At 39.7% G+C, this 22,974-nt stretch overlaps 1 protein-coding gene across 1 annotated transcript in view; it reads right to left on the bottom strand.

The window, feature by feature from the left end:
• Positions 1–22,974, bottom strand: part of CNTN5 (contactin 5) — a 927,011-nt gene that overhangs the window by 628,651 nt on the left and 275,386 nt on the right. The window contains exon 2 of the mRNA XM_058185575.1: positions 12,823–12,954. The gene's annotated coding sequence lies outside the window, so the exon portion shown is untranslated. The remainder of the gene's footprint in view (positions 1–12,822; positions 12,955–22,974) is intronic.

Genomic DNA, 22,974 nt, shown 5'->3' with positions numbered 1-22,974 from the left:
CTACCCTATGGAACAAACTTCCCCCTGGCTTGCACCAATTGCCTGACCTTTGGACCTTTCGCCGCGAGCTGAAAACGTATTTATTTACTCGTGCGAGGCTGGCTTAAATTTTAAATTTTAAATTTTTTAGATGAATTTTAAGGGTTTTTAGATTTTAAATGTTTTAAATCTCGGCCAATTATATAATAAGTTTTTTAATTTTGTTTTAAGTGTACATTGCTATTGTTTTTATTCTGGCTGTAAACCGCCCTGAGTCCTTCAGGAGAAGGGCGGTATAAAAATCTAATAAATAAATAAATAATAAATAAACTAAGTTTCACTCTGTCTTTCATTCAACATTCCATATTGGCTATTTACAATTTGTTTTAAAGATTAAACCCAAAAGTCTTTTCCAGGTGACCAAATATATCAGAAGAGAAGCAACCATCTAAGAATCACATCCCTTCCCCGTCTAGTTTGAACTTTGAGACACACCCAAAATAAGTCTTATTAGAAAGTATTACATCTGAAAATTGCCCTGCTAAAGTCGAACAGACAGGAAACAAACTAGAGTTAATCCATATTTCTCTAGGGAAAAGTTATTAAACAGGTGATAGCAATCCTAGCTCAGAAATTTGCATAACAGTAGGTAGTTTTATCTTGTTCACTTCGCAGGGGTGGAGGTGTTCATATCTATTTATTACAGATGAGCATCCCTAGTATTAGTTATCAGACATTCAGCATTTTATTCAGAACAGTAAGATATATATATATAATTCTCACTGGGTGGACATATTTTAGCTAGCAGTGAAAGAATTTTGCTAACCCTCACTCATAACTTCTTGTGAATAGGACAGGACAATGTGACAATCTGTTATCATTAACTGTGTTGGGAAAGGCTCTCAAGACACAAGAGAGAATTAAATGACCTGGAAAACTCAGTCTGTGGGAAAGTCTATTGTACTCATCTTTGTTATTTCCAGTTCTATGCATCGCTGAGCCAGTGGAACAACATGATTTGCTGAGATGACAAATGCAAAGGTCATTTTCCCCCATTTCAGCGTTCAACTTTTTTTCCCAAGCCATCTAAGCATCTAGAGTATCCAATTCATTGAACATTTTTCCCACGTGCAAAATATGTTAATTCATCACACTTAAAGCTAAAGAGTTGTCTTCTATCTGGCTCAGAAGGAATGTTTTAATTTAACATAACATAACATCAGAGTTGGAAGGGACCTTGGAGGCCTTCTAGTCCAACCCCCTGCCCAGGCAGGAAACCCTACACCATCTCAGTCAGATGGTTATCCAACATTTTCTTAAAAATTTCCAGTGTTGGAGCATTCACAACTTCTGAAGGCAAGTCGTTCCACTTATTAATTGTTCTAACTGTCAGGAAATTTCTCCTTAGTTCTAAGTTGCTTCTTTCTTTGATCAGTTTCCACCCATTGCTTCTTGTTCTACCCTCAGGTGCTTTGGAGAACAGCCCGACTCCCTCTTCTTTGTGGCAGCCCCTGAGATATTGGAACACAGCTATCATGTCTCCCCTAGTCCTTCTTTTTGTTAAACTAGACATACCCAGTTCCTGCAACCATTCTTCATATGTTTTATCCTCCAGTCCTCTAATCATCTTTGTTGCTCTTCTCTGCACTCTTTCTAGAGTCTCAACATCTTTTTTACATTGTGGCGACCAAAACTGGATGCAATATTCCAAGTGTGGCCTTACCAAGGCATTATAAAGTGGTACTAACACTTCACGTGATCTTGATTCTATCCCTCTGTTTATGCAGCCCAGAACTGTGTTGGCTTTTTAGCAGCTGCTGCACACTGCTGGCTCATATCTAAATGGTTATCCACTAGGACTCCAAGATCCCTCTCACAGGTACTACTATTGAGCAAGGTACCACATATACGGTACTGGTGCATTTTGTTTTTTTGGCCTAAATGTAGAACCTTACTTTTTTCAATGTTGAATTTCATTTTGTTAGATAGCGCCCAATGTTCAAGTCTGTCAAGATCTTTCTGTAACTTGAGCCTATCTTCTGGAGTGTTGGCTATTCCTGCCAGTTTGGTGTCATCTGCAAATTTGATGAGTTCCCCATCTATCCCCTCGTCCAAGTCATTGATGAAGATGTTGAAGAGTACTGGGCCTAAAACAGAGCCTTGGGGTACTCCACTGCATACTTCCCTCCATGTGGATGTAGTTCCATTGAGGACTACACATTGAGTGCGGTTGGTCAGCCAGTTACGAATCCATCTGGTGGTGGTGCTGTCTAACCCACATTTTTCTACTTTATCTAGTAGTAGGTTATGGTCTACTTTATCAAATGCTTTACTGAAGTCCAAGTAAATTATATCGACAGCATTCCTCTGGTCTACTTTACTTTTTTTTACTTTTACTAATTTACTTCCTCTTCTGCTCCCACAACAGGTAGCCTGTCAGATGGCCCACAACTTGAACCTCTATATAGAAACGATCCTTGATTCCATTTGTTGAGAAAGATATAGTTTTATTAGAGATCAAGTGTTTTGTAGCATTGCATAGTCAGAACAGAGTATCATGCACCAATCCCTAAATTCAATACCCTCCCCCGCCTCTCATTGCTCACCCCAGTGTAACCAATCAAGTCCATGCAAGGTATTTTAATAACAGTCAGACCAAGCATAGTTTGATATGCAGCTCCCTCCTTCTTCCAGCTGGCTGACCTTGAGGCAGCATCTCGAGAAAGTACACTTTCTACTTTCTATGTCCCAAGCATTCCCTCCTTCATTCCTCTTCCCCACAGTTCATGGCAGTCTGTCACCACCTAGCAGTGAAGCATAACAAGCATAAGGTGGCAGCTGACATAGTCAACATTTCATGGCCACCAATCTGGTTTTTACATCTCATTTCAGAGCCAGTTCTAACATCAGACAACTTGGCTATTACATAGAGGACCTAGGCTCTATTTAATTTCATTGTACAAGGTGCAATGACAATAAAGTAAACTAAACTAAACTCGCATCTCATATTTGATATAACCAGGCCCAATTTCCTTCATTATCCTGTGCCCTGTTCTTCTAATCACCTTCATGTTAAATTTGGTTGTGATTCTCCTCCCCACAAAAATCACAGCCATTTCTGAATGAAATAAGAGCATCTTCATCATATTCTTTGCCTGGGGAACATGAGGACTTCAGTCAGCCCTGGGTCACTGGGGTATTTTGCAGCCAATATGCAGAAGTTAAAAACAAGGAAAAGATAGGGCTGCTTTGATAGCAAAAGTACTTAGCCTTATATATCCCTCCATTGTGCTTTACAACATTCTCTGGATGGTTACAAAGTCAGCATGTTGGCTCCAACAATCTGGGTCCTCATTTTATCGACCTCAGAAGGATGGAAGGCTGAGTAAACCTTTAGCTCTGTCAGGATCGAACTTCAGGCTGTGGGCAGAGTTAGCCTGCAATGCTGCATTCTAAGCACTGCGTCACCTCAGCTCTTGATGAATAGAAGGGTGCAGCACAGAACCTCTGAATTAATTTCAAAGTGTGCATGATCCTGATATTTGTATATTAAAAAGAGAGACAGAGATAAAAATACGTTACTATTACTATTATTATTAATCTTCTCATCATTCCTATCACCCATCTCTTCCCACTTATGATTGTATGACTGTAATTTGTTGCTGTATCCTTACAATTTATATTGATTGTTTCCTAGTATGATTTGATTGCTTATTTGTACCCTATGACTATCATTAAGTTTTGTCCCTTATGATTCTTAACAAACGTATCTTTTCTTTTTATGTACACTGAGAGCATATGCACCAAAGACAAATTCCTTGTGTGTCCAATCTCACTTGGCCAATAAAAAATTCTAATTTAATCTAATCATTGCAAAGTTTAGAAAACCTGAAAGAATAGCCGTAATTCATAAAATTGGAAATTAGCTAATGTAAAAATATAGATCAGGTGATATATTCAGGCTAAATTAGAAGAGTTCCCCCATCCTTCAGAAATGTGTTTGGGGAGGAAGGTCAATGTAGAAATTACACTCCTTTGAACTGCCTTTATTTATATCAGAATTTAGTTCACATTCTTACTTGATCTTTATTCACTTTTTTAAGCATAAACATCTTATTAGCTTCAATGCATGTCATGCATATTAAACAGCAAGCAAGAGACTAATACTTTGGGATTTGTAAGTCACATGATTCCTTTCATTTGCATAATCCATATGCATTTAAAGGTGCTTTCTCAGCTACATATTCTCAACATTGGTTCTGAAGTGTTAGCACCAATTAGAAGTCACCCAGAACCCTAGAATGGCATGGATTAGCCTTCCACCCACTTTTTCCATGCTCTACGGAGCATATCAAAATCCATCATCAAGTTCAACTGCTTGAATGCTTTTTAAGTGGACATGCGATGACAGGTTAGGCAAAATGAGATGAACGTATATTTAAAGTGACACACCAAATCCACTCTAATCAAGCTCATCAGTTCTAATTCACTTACGTCCGTTTTGGAGTGGTTCACCGATCTCATTTATTTAAGCAGCTCTCTACCCCTACAATATAATTCTCAATTAGGCGGGCAGGCAGGTAAGAGGTCTGACATAACTCCGAGTAAACTCCTAACTCTGTTCGTGCAGAGGCAAAAGCGGTCTGTTTCACATGGCTGCTTTTTCCTCGTTGAAGAGGCCAACCAGAAGAGGAAGAAAGAGAGGGAGGAGAGGCGAGCACCTCTACAAATTAATTGGAGGCATTCTTGAACTGCAGGCATATCATTCACACTTTAGGTAAATGATGAAGCATTTGGACTTTTTAAGTCTTCCCCAGTAAAACTTAATTGGATAGCCATCATTCATCTGGATAATGAGATTGAGACCCAGAATTGCTCGCAGCATTTTGGTTTGCAAATAGGTTGCCAGATCACGATTTCATCAAATGAGCTCTTTAAAAACAACAACAACAACAACAACCCAGAAGTTTTATATTTATCTGGAGGAGAATGTAAGGTTTCTCGTCTTTTTTTTAAAAAAAACCACTGGATTTCCTTATTATTATTATTATTTTTATAAGCGATTTGGTCAGTTTTCATCCTTCTTAGCAGCATGTATTCATAGTCAGCCCTCTAAGTTTTTTTTTTAAATTTGCATTTATATCCTGCCCTTCTCCGAAGACTCAGGGCGGCTTACACTATGTCAAGCAATAGTCTTCATCCATTTGTATATTATATACAAAGTCAACTTATTGCCCCCAACAATCTGGGTCCTCATTTTACCTACCTTATAAAGGATGGAAGGCTGAGTCAACCTTGGGCCTGGTGGGACTAGAACCTGCAGTAATTGCAGGCAGCTGCTGTTAATAACAGACTGCATTAGCAGTCTCAGCCACAGAGTTGAAGAGTTAGGGACATGATCTTGAGGAAATAGGCAAGAATCTGCTATAGATAGTCCTTCACTTCCAACCATTCATTTAGTGACCATTTGAAGTTACAATGGCACTGAAAAACAAAACCTGGTTCTCAGGAAACAATCACACTATCCCCTCAATAATGTGATCAAAATTTGGGTGGTTGGCAACTGACATGCATCTAGGATGCTTATAACATCCAGGAGTCATGTGATCACCATTTGCAACCTTCCAAGACAGCTTCCAACAAGCAAAGTTCATGGGGAAAATGTGGATTTGCTTAACGACCACACGATTCACTTAACTGTATCCACTTATGACTGTATGACTGTAACTTTGTTGTTGCGTCCTTATGATTTATATTGATATTGTTTCCTGATTGCTTATTTGTACCCTATGACTATCATTAAGTATTTACCTTATGATTCTTGACGAATGTATCTTATGTACACTGAGACCATATGCACCAAAGACAAATTCCTTGTGTGTCCAGTCACACTTGCCCAATAAAGAATTCTATTCTATTCTTTTCTATTCTGTTCTGTTCTGCTCTGTTCTGTTCTGTTCTGTTCTGTTCACAACAACAATGATTTGTGACAATCACCGTGACAAAAAAAGGTTGTAAAATTGGGCATGATTCACTTAACAAATGCTGTTGTGTCTCGTTCGCTTTCCCCGCAGCCGGGCCCTTCTTATCTCCTTCCGAACGCTGAGGAATGTCCTGGCATGCCTCCAGGCCCCAGCCCTGGCACCATGCCCAGACAGGCCGAGGAAAAAGAAGTGCCTCCAGCCCCCAGCCCTGACTCCATGCCCAGGCAAACGGAGCAACTAGACCCCTCCCCCTCCCCCACAGCATGTGAGCCTGAGGAAGGTCAATTTCCAACAGCTGGAGCCTGGAGCGACCCTCGCTTCAGGAGAATTGATAGGCAGCGTCAACAGAAGGAAGGGAGGGGCAGGCCTGGATAAGTGCTGAGTCATGGAGCCACACCCCATGGCCTATATAAAGGATTTGCTTTCTGGCATTCTCTGAGTCAGGCAAAGTCTACCTTATATTGCTGAAGTCACTTCCTGGTCTCCTGGCTGCCTTGAGAACTTTGCTAGGACTTTGACAGAGCTGCAGAGGCACGCCTGATACGGACTTCCCCGACCCGGCCGTCAGCGGAGGAGTGAGACACGACAAATGCCTTGATTAGCAATGGAAATTCTAGTTCTAATCGTGGTCATAAAACAAAGGCTACCTGTATTCAGAAACAACACAGGTAGATTCTTCCTGATTCATTGGGGTATAAGAAAGAGGAGAGGTGAAGCAGAATCGTATTTACAATATTCTCCTCAAACAGTTACAAGATCCAGTTATTATAAACTCCCTTAATAAAGTAGAATTCTAGTGTTCCTGTGGAGCTGATTTTTGAGTCTGGTTTATCTTGTGAGGCTGACAGTTATTTAGAAGTTCTCATACTTCACACACATTGAAAAGTGGCATTGGCATTTAGCTACACAGACAATGTCTATGGCAACCTTATACTCTTAATGAAGACTATAGAACATTGGAAGGAAAGTAACTCCAGAACAACTCCTCTCAATGTCCAAGGATAAACTGATTCTCAGCCAAACTAAAATATAATCTGAGGCTGCTTTGGACAAAACTAAGTTCCCTGGAATAAGTGAAAAAAGAACTTAATTGAAAAAAAAAGGATAACAAGAGTTGGAAGGTGACTTGGAGGTCTTCTAGTCCAACCACTGTTCAAGCAGAAGACCATTTACTATTTCAGACAAAAGGCTGTACAGTCTCTTCTTAAAAATCTGCAGTGATGAAACACCCACAGTTTCTGAAGGCAAGTTAGATTGTTCTCACTGTCAAGAAATTTCTCCTTAGTTCTAGGTTGGGTCTGTCCTTGATTAGTTTCTATCCTTTGCTTCTTGTCCTGCTTTCAAGTGCTTTGGAGAATAGAATGATCCCCTTCTTTGTGGTAACCCCTAAAACATGGAACACTGCTATCACATCATCCATAGTCCTTCTTTTCATCAGACTACACCTATCCAATTCCTGCAACCATTCTTTGTGTGTTTTAGTCTCCAGCCCCATAATCATCTTTGTTGCTCTTCTATGCACCTTTCTAGAGGCTCATAATTTTTTTATGTCATAGCGACCAAAACTGGATGCAATATTCCAAGTGTGGTCTTACCAAGGCATTATAAAATGGCACTAGGAAGTTCATCACTATTTAATTATGTTTCATTCTGTCAAAATACAATTCAAATGAATGGAATCCCACTTGATTCAAGCCCCTAAGTAGATATGTTTCATCTACACAAGGTACCGTATTTTTCGGAGTATAAGACACACCTTTTTCCCCCAAAAAAGAGGGTGAAAATCTAGGTGTGTCTTATACTCTGAATGTAGCCCCGCCTAGCTTCTCAAATGGAAGTTTTAGGGGCTGAAAAAAGCATCAGAAATGAAGCTTCAGAAAAAAGCCCCAAACAGAGCTCCAAGGAGCTTCAGAAAAAAAGCCCCAAACAGAGCTCCAAGGAGCTTAGAAAAAAAGCCCCAAATAGAGCTCCAAGAAGGTTAGAAAAAAAGCCCCAAATGGAGCTCCAAGGAGCTTCACGAAAAAAAGCCCCAAATGGAGTTTCAAGGAGCTTAGAAAAAAAGCCCCAAACGGAGCTTCAGAGGCTTTTTTTCTGAAGTTCTGTTTTGAAGGCTTTCAGAGGCAGGAAAAAAAAGCCCCCCCCCCAAAAAAAAAACAAGGCACAGAGCTCACAACCAAGAAACCTGTTGCTAAAATTCACATATAACAGCTGATTGGGGGTATTCCGGAGGCCAATCCACCTGCCAATCAGCTTTTTTCTTATTTTCCTCCCCAAAAACTAAGGTGCGTTTTATACTCCAAAAAATATGCTATATAATCTTAAGCTCAAATACTTTGGCCGTCAAATGAGAAGAGAGGATTCATTGGGGGGAAAAAAACTTTAATGTTGTGAAAGATTGAAGGTAAAAGGAGAAGGGGATAGCAAAAGATGAGATGGTTGGATAGTGTCATTGATGCAATGAACATGAGCTTGGGCAAACTCTGGGAGACAGTGGAGGACAGAGAAGTTTGGTCCATGGGGTCGTGAAGAGTCAAAAATGACTTATCGATTGACCAACTACAACAATTTAGCCTCATGACCATTGATACACATTTGTAGGAGCTTCAATACACATGCATTTTCCTGTACATTTTTCACTGTCATGTGTAGCTGATACCCTTTATTCTTCTGCCCATTTGGTTTTAGTTTTTATGAAAAGTCTGTAAACCCAAAATTCATTTTTGAATTCTGTCTATTTTTCTGTGAAATGCACATATTGTAAGAGTTTCATATACATTTTTTTAAAAAGTTGCTCATTGGATTATAGGATTCAAAAAAAGTACAAATTGTGGCAGGCTACTCCATTTTGCTAAAAAGCAGAGACATCACCCTGTGAACAAAAGTGTGTATAGTCAGTTCTATGGTTTTCCCAGTTGCAATGTATGGCTGTGAAAGTTGGACCATAAGAAAGGCTGAGCGCCAAAGAATTGAGGCCTTTGAACTCTGGTGCTGGAGAAGACTCCTGCGAGTCCCTTGGACTGCAAGGCGAACAAACCAGTCAGTCCTAGAGGAGATCAACCCTGGCTGCTCTTTAGAAGGCCAGATCCTGAAGATGAAACTCAAATACTTTGGCCACCTAATGAGAGGGAAGGACTCACTGGAGAAGAGCCTAATGCTGGGAAAAATTGAGGGCAAAAGAAGAAGGGGACGGCAGAGAACGAGGTTGTTGGATGGAGATTGCATGAGATTAAATGAACTCTGGGAGATGGTAAAGGACAGGAAGGCCTGGAGGAACGTTGTCTATGGGGTCGCAATGGGTCGGACATGACTTTGCAACTAACAAAAACACTACATTTTGATTGTTGTGGTCGAAAGAAATAATACTAATCACTCAAGCATCTGAATGCAACATACCTCTTCACTCTTCATTCTGGGGAATGTTCGTTGATAAGTATTATTGAACATTCAATGATATGGTCTTTAAAAATTGACAGACTTCATAGGAGGCCAGTGACACTTTGGGCCCAGGAGGTGGTCTTATCTATCAGTTGTATAATCAAACCTTCCCCAAAATCACAGCATCCTTCCATCAAAATTTCCCCACAGAAGACATTACAGTAGTTTCATTTGCAACCATCTGTGTTTAACCAACCCTGCGAAATTGTCTCTTAAGTTATAGAAAACTTGCCCCAAGAGCTGAAAGTAACAACTTTGAAATGAAATTAATATGATCATTTTTAGAGTGTAATGATTGTAGTAGTTTTATAGTAAATGAATTCTGCATCCAAGCAATTCAAGCCAACCCTGATTATGGAGAAAAAGAAAGGTTGGGGGGGGGGAGAAGTATCTGTTACAGCTCAGCTAATTGGTGTGTGTGGAGAGGGAGGAAGAGCACACAGTTTATGGCTTTAAAAGCAAAAAGAGGGTGTGCAATTAATTGAGCAGCCTGCCGAGAAGGAATTAAAGTCAGGAGAGAGAACAATTAGAGCATCTTCCAATGGATCACACATGCACACTTCCTATAAATTAAGACTACATGAAATAAGATGAGGAGGGAGCATCCGAAGTTGCATCTGAACTGAGACCCTTAGTGAGATTTTTGGTTATCGTCTGAAGGAAAGCTACCGATCTGATTTTTAGCTTGGGTATTACCATTCTGCTGATGCAGAACAGATCCTATTTTTTTAAAAAAAAATAATCAATAATATTTTGCGTTCTGGGGAAGAGACCATGAGAGCTGGATGCATCGATTGATCTGATTTGCACTTTATACCTGGCTGCCATTAAAGTGGACAGATGGCAATATAATTATCTGTACCTGCGAAGAGAATCGCAGGCCAAATGCTCGGTAGGACCCATATTGGAATCTTTATCTACACCAGAAATCGTCCAATATTGCTTTCATTTACAAACTAAGTCAATTTCATGGACACATCTATCCATAGCACTTTGCACATTTGCATTTAGCACAGGGGTGTCAAACTCAAGGCCGGAGGGGGGTGGATCTGGCCCGCAGGGTGCTTAGATCTGGGCTGCAGAGCCTCCCTGGAAATGGCAAAGGACCAACCTGCAATGCCTCTGCCAACGAAAACGGAGCTTGTGAGGATCACAAATGGCCCTCCCAAACTCCATTTTTGCTGGCAGAGGGTCGTAGGAGGCCATCCCAACCAAAATACAAAGCTTGTAAGGGCCGCGCATGCTCCCCTGAGCTCCGTTTTTGCTGGCAGAGGGTTGTAGGAGGCCGTCCCAGCCAAAAACCGAAGCTTGTGTGGGCTGCGCACGCTCCCTGACACAAGTGATGTCATGCTGGCCATGCCCACACTGGCCACACCCACCCCGGCCCCCTGAGGTCAAACACAACCCTGATGCGGCCCTCAATGAAATTGAGTTTGACAACCCTGATTTAGCACAAAAATCAAATAATTAGAAAGATACTTAAATCAAGAGGCACAAACTTTGTTGGTGAAATCAAGAGTATACCAATACACCTGTGATAGAATAAGGCAGGGATGGGTGGAGAACGTATTCTCTGAAGGTGAAGGTTCATTCTCCAAGCTTGTGGGTTGGTTTCTGAACATTTCATTACCAGGCTAGGTAACATCTTCAGTGGAGTTTAGAGTTTAGGTCCTCTAAACTTTGCTGAAGATGTTACTTAGCCTGGTAATGAAACATTTGGAATCCAATTCACGTTACTAACTAAGAGTACTCCTAACATTATAAAGAAGTCTAATTGTCAAAACCCAAGGTTAAAATGATGCTGTTTCATCCTGAGAAAAGATTACTGAGCAGGTTTTTCAAATAATGGAAAAGGTGTCACAGTGAATGCCATGACTTGTTTCCTTATGATTTATACTGATATTGATTGTTTCCTGATTGCTTATTTTATCCTATGACTATCATTAAATGTTGTAAGTGTTGTACCTTGATGAAGGTATCTTTTCTTTTATGTACACTGAGAGCCTATGCACCAAGACAAATTCCTTGTGTGTCCAATCACACTTGGCCAATAAAAACTTCTATTCTTACATGCCATTACACAGAATACCATATAATGGTTTAGTGCAGTGATGGTGAACCTTTTCAGCACTGAGTGCTGAAAAAGTTGCACGGAAACGTCACTCACACACATGCTCGTTGGGGCCACGCCCTGGAAAAGCCAAACTTTCAGGTTCTGGCACGCATGCACGTCCAATGATCAGCTGGCCAGTGCACATGCGCAGACCAGTTTTCAGCACTGCCGCATGCGCAAAGGGATTGTGCTTTGGAAAAGCTGAACTTCCAGGTTCTAGCGTGCATGCGCGCCTGACGATAAGCTGGCCGGCACATATGCGTAGGCCGGTTTTTGGCACTGCCACATGCACGAAGGACAGATGATCATCGTGCACGCATGCATACCAGAAATCCGGGGAACAAACAGGCAAGGCCACGCATGTCGGGTAACATGGCTTTGTGTGCCACTTTGGGCACACGTACCATAGGTTCGCCATCATGGGTTTAGTGTAACAGGAAAGCAGATTTTAACTGAATGCTAAAAGCAACTTTCTAAAGTAAGAGCAGGTTGAAAGTAAAAAACAACAACAACCAATGATCTAGAAACTGTAAGGTTATTTGCAGGTGTTTCATACTGGATTTATACATTAAATATCCACCAAATAGCCATTTCCAGCTGGGTAAATCTATACATTTATATTTTATACAAATATAAGATGGTATTTTTTTTCACTTATTAGGTAGTAGAGTAGATTTTATTCTTCATTTAGTAGTAGAGGAGATCTTATTATTCATTTATCATAGCTCTAACTTTCCTTTTCCCCAATTAATTAAATGCAACCCATCTACAGCAATAAAGCAGCTTCTGACACCATCTCCGTATAAAATTAAATAGCAAACACTTAAAAGTCCAAGTAGCTATCTCGGGGGGGAGGGGGAGGGGGAGATGACAATTTTAAAACATGCTTTATGTCACACTGCGAAAATCATTGCCGGGGTAGAATTGTCTCAGTTGAACTGGCATGTAGCGAGTGTGTGTTGGTCATTCGCAAATCATGACCACTCGACGTATTTAATTCATTCATTTATTCATAAAATGTATATTCTGTCCAACTATCAGAGTCAAGTGTTTACTGTTATTCATTTAATAATGAATAAATGAAAAAGTGTGTGTGTGTGTGTGTGTGTTAACCATACCTATGAACAGAAACATGCTTTATCTTCCTGCTCATCTAAAGATCTCACACAACTTTTTAAGACTCATAAGAAGAATCGCATCTTGGAAACATTTTCTTGCAAGCAACCTTGTTTATCTCAGATGAACTGCTTTACAAACAAATAACTTCTCCTCCACCCCCAGCCCCCAAAAAGCCTACAGAGTAAACCTTACCTACTTGTTGGTTTCAATTCTGTGGACAAGTACCTTTGGATGAATCCAGTTACAGCAAAATAGTCCTTAAAGGGTGTGATTTGTTGAAGGAAGAATGATGCGTTAACTCAGAACCAAATCCTTTGAGATAATCTGCTAGAGAAGAGAGAGAGAGAGAGAGAAAGACTATAATCATAATTATTCTATTTTTTAAAAAGATCCAGGGAAATGGTTAGGATTTTCATTTCTTCACTTGCTAAACTAATATGAGTACCAGGATATAATTATACCTTTTTTCCCTTCTGCAATTCCTTACATTTTGTGATTTAGTTCTCTGATCCTATTTTTAAAAAGCAAGAGTATAACTGTGCATGCATTAGGGGAATACAAAATTCTGTATGTCAGGACAAATTTATGCATGCGTTTTTATTTATAAAATTTGTTGTTTGCTTTTCATTAAACCCTAATCCCAAAGAGAGGCACCAAAATAGGGTCTAAATCCTACTGAAATCACAATAAAGTCATGTAATTACAACTCATCATTAAAACATGAAAACCAGGACAATTAGAACATAAGTGACACAGCAGTGTAGATTCAATTAAAATGCCCGGTGAATAAATAAATTCTCAGCTGGCACTGGAAGCATGTTAGCCATAACTTAATCAGAGGGAATTTCATCGTCCAGAGGCCTGTATCAAAAACATTCTTATGGGTTACTACAGCGTGAATATATGTATGTATGTATGTATATCTGTTGTCTACTTTCAAGAGGGCATCCCACCAGTCTTGAAGACTGAGAGAATATACCAGTAATATTGCATCTGATATTCAATTTGTTGGCTTTACAGGACTTTATATGTCAATATAAAGTCTATATCTATATCTATATCTATAAAGTCAATATAAAGTCAATATATGTCAATATAAAATATACTGTTGACCTTATCCCATTCCTAAGAGGTCTGTAAGGGGCATGCATAAGTGCACCTGCATGCCTACCGCCCCTGTCCTAATATTCCTTTTTACTTACTCTTTTCATGTATTCAAATTATGTTTATACTTTTACCTGTTATCTTATAGATGATTGACAAATAAATAAAACAAATAAAAATAAATAAAATATAAGCACCTTGAAATGGTTAAAAATGCAAACACATTTCTATTGTCTATAGAGAATTCTACTGTAGCTCCTACAGACACCAATGCTTCCAGTAATATCTCTTTCATGCTCCATCATCATCATCATCCATTATCATCATCATCGTTGTTATCATCATCATCACTACCACCACCACCTCTGCAATCTAGCATATTAAGTTCAGGACTTATATTGAAATCCAAAAATGTTTCTAGTCTCTATATAGAATCACACAGCATAGGAGGGAGAAAGAGAAGGAGAAGGAGGAAGGAAGGAAGGAAGGAAGGAAGGAAGGAAGGAAGGAAGGAAGGAAGGAAGGAAGGAAGGAAGGAAGGAAGGAAGGAAGATTGCAGATAGATAATAGATATATAGGAATGACTTTGGGGTTTGAATGATGGAATTCATCAAAAAAAGTGTCTGTGCGTGTGTGTGTGTGTAATAAACAGATACTATAAAGAACATTTGGAAGGGCACAATTTTGAAAGGGTTGATAAGTAACCATCTCACCAGTTTGCCTGTTGGGACATGTTTGTGACTAGCAGCCTGTTTCTTAAAGTTTTATAAAATTCCCATTCTATCTCTTGGCCCAGGAGACTGAATGAAGATTCAAGGGGGATGAAGGTCCTGAGAAAACCCAGACTAGAACAAATGATACGGACATTGTCTGGTTTGTAGAAATAACACAAGTTAAACATGTTTTCCCCCTCCATCTCTTTTTTTGAAGTGGAAAAAAAAAAACACTTTCACAGCTGTAGATGTAATTGTCTGTCTGCCGCGCAAAGGCATATAAGCCAACTCAGTAATGTAAAGGGTGACTTTTGATAAGTGAAAACTGCATTTTTTGGCTCCACTGTGCAGCCAAAACTAATTATGGAAACTTGGAAAGAGCAGCTCCCAAAATCCATTTAGTTGGCTCCTGTGGAGTTGGCCATGTGGGTTAGAGAAAAGAATTGGGAAGAACAAACATTCAGAGACCAACTAACTCTGGTGCCCTGACAGCAGATGCTCCAGAAAAGGGGTTTAAAACAGTTGATTCTCATCTGTAAATGAACGAGAAGTCAAATGGATTGCGAAACCGAGATCATTGAGATGTTCAGTTTCTAGAAAAAGGTGCAGAGAAAAGCAACAAAGATGACTAGGGGTCTGGAGGCTAAAACATATAAAAGAACGGTTGCAGGAAATGGATATGTTTTGTTTAATAAAAAGAAAGACTACGGATGACATGACATTTGAATATTCCAATATTTGAAGAACTGCCATAAAGAAGAGGAGGTCAACCTATTAGCCAAAACAGGGAAGTAAAATCCAAAGTAGTTGAAACCTCATTCTTCAAAAAGAACTCTATGGTAGAGGGGTTGCTTATAGGCAGTGGTGGGAGGAGCCATCTTAGAACATTTCCTGACTACCATATTGTCCAAGCTCTGCTGTTTCTTTGCCCTCTGGGAAGGAGACCCCCCCTTCTGGGACTCCAGACTACATTCCACCACAGGTTATTTGCTAATTCCAATAAAGTGCTAATATTAATGGTTTTGGCCTGCCCATCAGATTTGGCAATGTAGGCTATCTCCAGGTTTCTTCTGTAAATACTGTTGTTTGGTTTGATCCAGAAGTGCATGCCTTCTCTAACACAACATTTGCCCTATGGAATAGCCTCCCCTCAAAATTTGAATAACTCCAACCCAAACAGAAAGGGTTTGGAAAGGGTGGCTTAGTGGCTAAGATGCTGAGCTTGTCGATCGAAAGGTTGGCAGTTCAGCAGTTCGAATCCCTGGTGCCACGTAACGGGGTGAGCTCCCGTTACTTGTCCCAGCTTCTGCCAACCTAGCAGTTCGAAAGCACGTAAAAAATAGAAAAATAGGGACCACCTTTGGTGGGATGGTAACAGCGTTCTGTGCGCCTTTGGCTTTTAGTCATGCCAGCCACATGACCATGGGGACATCTTCAGACAACGCTGGCTCTTCAGCTTTGAAATGGAGATGAGCAATGCCCCCTAGAGTCGGGAACAAATAGCACATATGTGCGAGGGGAACCTTTCATGGGATATATTTGTTCTGGGACTTGACTGTTAGCAATTGCCATGTTTATCACCAGCTTTCCGATTTAACAAACTGAGTTAAAGGCATATCTCAGCAAAGGCATCTTGATAGGTTGAGCAGCTAAGTCAAGTCCAGCTTAATCATGCTTGGAAGGTAATCCACCAAAAATTCAAAGGGTGTAGACAAAAATGGATATGGGAAACCACTCCTTGCATTTTCCTTGGGTCCTTGGTGGTTTCTGACCTTGATTGTTTTGTTGCAGATGCTTCATTACCCAAACTAAATAACATCATAAGCACTAATAGGGAGTGGGGTTTGCTTTCACTTGATATATTTTTTAATTTATTTATTTGTCGAGTACGTATTAGATAATATATATAAACATGGATTGGATGCATAAAATAGATACAAATAGAAGAAACATTAGGACAGGGACAGTAGGCACGCTGGTGCTCTTATGCACGCCCCTTACAGACCTCTTAGGAATGGGGTGAAGTCAACAGTAGACAGTCTTAGGTTAAAATTTGGGAGCTTGGGGATGAAACCACAGGCTCAGGTAGTGCATTCCAGATATTGATCACTCTGTTGCTGAAGTCATATTTTCTGTAGTCGAGTTTGGTGCGGTTTACCTTAAGTTTGTATCTATTGTGTGCTCGTGTATTGTTGTGGTTGAAGCTGAAGTAGTCATTGACAGATAGGACATTGTAGCAGATAATTTTGTGTACTATGCTTAGGTCAGACTGAAGGCGGCATAGTTGTCTAAGTTGTCTAAGCTCAAAATTTCAAGTCTGGTGGCATAGGTATTTTGCTGCAAGCAGAGGAGTGGAGGACTCTTCTTGTGAAATATCTCTGGACTCTCTCAATTGTATTAATGTCCAACATGCAGTGCGAGTTCCAGACAGATGAGTTGTATTCAAGAATTGGTCTGGCAAATGTTTTGTATGCTCTGGCTAATAGTGTAATATTCTAGTGGCTTGCTGTGTCAGTGTTGGTGGGAGCAATATTGATGGTTCTTTGTTTGGGATATTTACTGTTAGCTTGTTTGGCAGTTCCTTGATTGGGGTATTGTTTACTTCTTCTTGATGGCTGGTCTGATGCTAACAACCCTTGGTTACTCCCAGGCAACAGCAAACCATTTCTGCATTCCAAAAGAAGAGGATATCTGTAGCTCAGGGTTGAACTGTGGAGTCCTTGGTTCTCTCTTTATTGTTTCTGCATTGTTACTAAGAACACAACATGGATATGTCAATCTAGTCACCAAGAGTTGAACTTAACTTGAAGGAAGATTTTGCCCATAGAAAGAAAAAAACTGGTGGACTTGACTTCTGTTAATCAGTTATGAGTATTACATACTCAACTCTCAAAAGCAGTTCACCGCTAAATAGGCGCCACTGCTAAGGTCGGCAGTTCAGCGGTTTGAATCCCTAGCACCATGTAATGGGGGTGAGCTCCCGTTACTTGTCCCAGCTTCTGCCAACTTAGCAGTTCGAAAGCACATAAAAAAATGCAAGTAGAAAAATAGGGACCACCTTTAGTGGAAAGGTAACAGCGTTCTGTGCACTTTTGGCATTTAGTCATGCTGGCCACATGACCACGGAGATATCTTTGGACAGCGCTGGCTCTTCAGCTTTGAAACAGAGATGAGCACCGCCCCCTAGAGTTGGGAATGACTAGCACGCATCTGCGGAAGAACCTTTACCTTAAGAGGTGAAGGGAACCATTACCTTCCTGTCCTCTTTTGGGGTTCTCGACAAATAACTGAACGAGATGATATATAATAAGATAATCCCTCTCACTTTTGTATCCCTGCATTTATTTCCTACCCGCACTTCTTTGTTTCTTTTAAATCACACTGTAAAGAGAAGCAGTGCTTCTGCGAAATAAATTTGATAACAGCGAAAAAGTGATAATACGAATGATTAGATGTATACCTTCAGGACGGAATGGTGTTTTGTTTTTTTCCCCCTTTCTCTTTCCTTTCCATCCTCCAATTTTGCAAATGTAGTCCAGATAGCTAGATGGGCGCCAAACTCAGCTAGGATTGTTAAAGGAGAATCATTGCAGTTTTATTGGAAGAAAAAGATAGCTCGCTATTTTTATTACAACCTGAAACTAAACGAGAATCAACATCGAGTGGCTGCATGTTCAAGGAAGGATGTTTTCCAGCTGAGAGATGGCTGACACTACAGGATCACCTTTCTAATGAGATCTGTTCCCAGCCAGGCTCCAGCAATAAACCAGATAATTATTAGAAATTCATAATGAGGCAGAAATCTAGGTATTACTTAAAAGGGAAACGTACATCTTTCCTAGGGTGATGGTTTGGCCTTACAACCTTTTGCTAGAATCTTTCCATCTGAGGAATTTATCATCAGCATATTTTATTTATAAAGGACCGGAAATACTGTAACTAGGTACTGTAGAATAATATTTTTTGAAGACCAATTTTTTTTTCTCTGCAAGAATTCAGTTGTAAGCATTGACTAAAGAGGTAAAAATGTGGAAGGCAGTGAAGCAAAGAGAAATAAAACAAAAACCAAACAAGCCAACAAACACGCAAAAACCTGGATTCTGAAGCCAAATTTTGATCTGTTTTAGAATTGACAGAAGAGGGCATACAGGGGATTTCTCTGTTGAAAACCAGAAGAATTAAAAGCAAGAAAGTTGGCCCAGTGGTTAAGGCACCAGGCTAAAAACAATGAGACTGTGAGTTCTAGTCCCACCTTAAATCTGAAAGTTAGCTAGATAACTTTTGGCCAGTCGCTCTTTCTCAGACTAGACAACCTCACAGGGTTGTTGTTGTAGGGAAAATAGAAAGAGGAAGACATATTTGGTATGTATGGTACCGTGTATGATTTACAAAAATGATAAGGGCAAGATATAAATAAATAAGTATTGCTTTGTTAGCAGAATATTAAATTGAAAAGAAGAAAGCATATGAGGATGAATCCAGAAAAATGTCTTGAAAAAAGTTTCTAAACAAAATGATCTGGGAATCAAATTAGACAAATACTTTAAAGTTTTTTTTTTAAAAAAAAATTAAACAAGAGTCCAATTTTGGGTTTATACAGGTGGTCCTTGAGTTACGACCACATCTAAGCCCAGAATTTATGTTGCTAAGTGAGAAATGGGGGTGATCTCCCATTACTTTTCCCAGCTTCTGCCAACCTAGCAGTTCGAAAGCACATAAAAAAAATGTAAGTAGAAAAATAGGGGCCACCTTTGGTGGGAAGGTAACAGCGTTCTGTGCACTTTGGGCATTTAGTCATGCTGGCCACATGACCACAGAGACGTCTTCGGACAGCACTAGCTCTTCGGCTTTGAAACAGAGATGAGCACCACCCCCTAGAGTCGGGAATGACTAGCACGCATCTGCGGAAGAACCTTTACCTTAAGAGGTGAAGGGAACCATTACCTTCCTGTCCTCTTTTGGGGTTCTCGACAAATAACTGAACGAGATGATATATAATAAGATAATCCCTCTCACTTTTGTATCCCTGCATTTATTTCCTACCCGCACTTCTTTGTTTCTTTTAAATCACACTGTAAAGAGAAGCAGTGCTTCTGCGAAATAAATTTGATAACAGCGAAAAAGTGATAATACGAATGATTAGATGTATACCTTCAGGACGGAATGGTGTTTTTTTTTTTTTCCCTTTCTCTTTCCTTTCCATCCTCCAATTTTGCAAATGTAGTCCAGATAGCTAGATGGGCGCCAAACTCAGCTAGGATTGTTAAAGGAGAATCATTGCAGTTTTATTGGAAGAAAAAGATAGCTCGCTATTTTTATTACAACCTGAAACTAAAAGAGAATCAACATCGAGCGGCTGCATGTTCAAGGAAGGATGTTTTCCAGCTGAGAGATGGCTGACACTACAGGATCACCTTTCTAATGAGATCTGTTCCCAGCCAGGCTCCAGCAATAAACCAGATAATTATTAGAAATTCATAATGAGGCAGAAATCTAGGTATTACTTAAAAGGGAAACGTACATCTTTCCTAGGGTGATGGTTTGGCCTTACAACCTTTTGCTAGAATCTTTCCATCTGAGGAATTTATCATCAGCATATTTTATTTATAAAGGACTGGAAATACTGTAACTAGGTACTGTAGAATAATATTTTTTGAAGACCATTTTTTTTTTCTCTGCAAGAATTCAGTTGTAAGCATTGACTAAAGAGGTAAAAATGTGGAAGGCAGAGAAGCAAAGAGAAATAAAACAAAAACCAAACAAGCCAACAAACATGCAAAAACCTGGATTCTGAAGCCAAATTTTGATCTGTTTTAGAATTGACAGAAGAGGGCATACAGGGGATTTCTCTGTTGAAAACCAGAAGAATTAAAAGCAAGAAAGTTGGCCCAGTGGTTAAGGCACCAGGCTAAAAACAATGAGACTGTGAGTTCTAGTCCCACCTTAAATCTGAAAGTTAGCTAGATAACTTTTGGCCAGTCGCTCTTTCTCAGACTAGACAACCTCACAGGGTTGTTGTTGTAGGGAAAATAGAAAGAGGAAGACATATTTGGTATGTATGGTACCGTGTATGATTTACAAAAATGATAAGGGCAAGATATAAATAAATAAGTATTGCTCTGTTAGCAGAATATTAAATTGAAAAGAAGAAAGCATATGAGGATGAATCCAGAAAAATGTCTTGAAAAAAGTTTCTAAACAAAATGATCTGGGAATCACATTAGACAAATACTTTAAAGTTTTTAAAAAAAAAAAATTAAACAAGAGTCCAATTTTGGGTTTATACAGGTGGTCCTTGAGTTACGACCACATCTAAGCCCAGAATTTATGTTGCTAAGTGAGAAATGTGTTGAGTTTTGCCCCATTTTATGACTTTTCTTGCCACAATTGATAATCACTGCAGTTGTTACGTTAGTAACACAGTTGTTAAGTGTACATTTAAAGTGACAATAAAGTTATTCTCAGTCAATGTCTAAGTCTTTTATTTAGAATATCTGACATTCATTCTTACTTGATCCCCACATGTTGACCAGTGGTGAAATCTAATTTTTTTTTACTACCGGTTCTGTGGGCATGGCTTGGTGGACGTGGTGTGGCTTGGTGGGCGTGGCAGGGAAAGGATACTGCAAAATCTCCATTCCCACCCCACTCTGGGGCCAGCCAGAGGTGGGATTTGCCAGTTCTCCGAACTGTTCAAAATTTCCGGAATTTCCAGAACCTGTCACAACTTGCTGGATTTCACCCCTGATGTTGACCCTAACAATGTTTCCAAATGATTTTAGTCATATCATCCATCAACATAAAATATTTGAATGAATATAAAATTGTTACAGTTATTAAGCATGTTAATGAATATACTGATTTCCTTTAGAATGAGAACTACTGAGAAATACAGTGATAAGCAAAAAGGACCTCTCTGGCATTTATTTTGTCTTTATAGCCACCAGATGATGGATTTACTGTCGGTTATGGTTGGATAAGTGTGGGGGAAGTAATGCATGTATCAGCATTTCTGCCAATCCATATCAATACCCAGAAGAGACACTCTTTGGCTCTATTAGACTGTCCTCAAGCATTTACTTTGTCTTCACAAGAACTCTTATAGGGCTATCTACTGACATGAGTATCTTTGATCAAAGTCATCTGGCATAATTGTCCCTATTTAGTAAGCTAAGGAATGCAGGGTTGGGTCAAGTTTCAAAGTATGTTCAACACAAAGGAAATAGCAACGCCATATTGGGTCTTGCGATTGACCAATAGACTGAAGTGTCTGCCCTAGAACTATTCTCTAAACCAGGAAATTGATTTTGGCTCTTTATCTGGCTACTAAAGAAGAATATGTTATGTTCCATCCTGGAAGCTCCAGCTTCTATTTAGCTCTATTTTAATTTCAAGAAGCTTGCTTCAAATTCAGGTCCTCTTTCATTACTCTGAACACTGTCCGGTTTTGAGACTTAAAGCCCAAACAAATCACAATTTGGATTGGGCCTCTGGTGGCTCAGCAGACTAAGTCTGTCTGTTATTAACACAGCTGCTTGCAATTACTGCAAGTTCAAGTCCCACCAGGCCCAAGGTTGACTCAGCCTTCCATCCTTTATAAGGTAGGTAAAATGAGGACCCAGATTGTTGGGGGCAATAAGTTGACTTTGTATATAATATACAAATGGATGAAGACTATTGCTTAACACAGTGTAAGCCGCCCTGAGTCTTTGGAGAAAGGCGGGATATAAATTCAAATAAAAAATAAATAAAAAATTAAATTAAGACCATTAAGATCAGGGGTGAAATGTAAAATTTGTTACTACCGGTTCTGTGGGCGTGGCTTGGTGGTGGTGGGGTAATGTGACTGGGTGGGCATGGCTAACATTTTTTTTTTTTTACTTTTAACAGCATTTCTTCTATGCTTTTTTCGGCAGAAGAGGTTGTAAAAAATGCTTTTACAAGCCTCTGATGATCAGGCAACTCAGCTGGGATCGCTATAAGAGCCTTTTAAAAGCATTTTTTCTACAACCTCTTCGGCAGAAGAAGTTGTAAAAAATGCTTTCAAAAGCCTCTGATGATCCCAGCTGAGCCACGTGATCATCAGAGGCTTTTTTTTTTACTTTTAAAAGCATTTTTTCAGTCGAAGAAAAAATGCTTTTAAAAGTTAAAAAAAACAACCTCTGATGATCGCGCAGCTCAGCTGAGAATGGGTGGGTGGGCAGGGATTTTTGCTACTGGTTCTCCGAACCACCCGCCACCATCGCTACCAGATTGAGCGATCCGGTCTAAACTGGGAGCATTTTACCCCTGATTAAGATCCTGTAGAAGCGTATTAGCAACCATATAACTCCTGAATCTCCTTTTTGGGTATTCATAGTCCCTTTTACTGTAATTCAAAGCTGCCAATTCTTTCCCAATGTGTCAGGGCTCCAAGTAACACTCCCAACTAAAGAAGACTCCAAGGCTAGCAATTCCTCAAAGATCCATTTTATTAGAGATGTCATATTGGCACATCTGGGAAAACCCGAATCTGAAAGTTCCCAGG

This window comes from Ahaetulla prasina, chromosome 5 (genome assembly GCF_028640845.1).
Source record: "Ahaetulla prasina isolate Xishuangbanna chromosome 5, ASM2864084v1, whole genome shotgun sequence".
NCBI lineage: Eukaryota > Metazoa > Chordata > Lepidosauria > Squamata > Colubridae > Ahaetulla > Ahaetulla prasina.
This window is presented reverse-complemented; position numbering and strand designations above follow the sequence as displayed.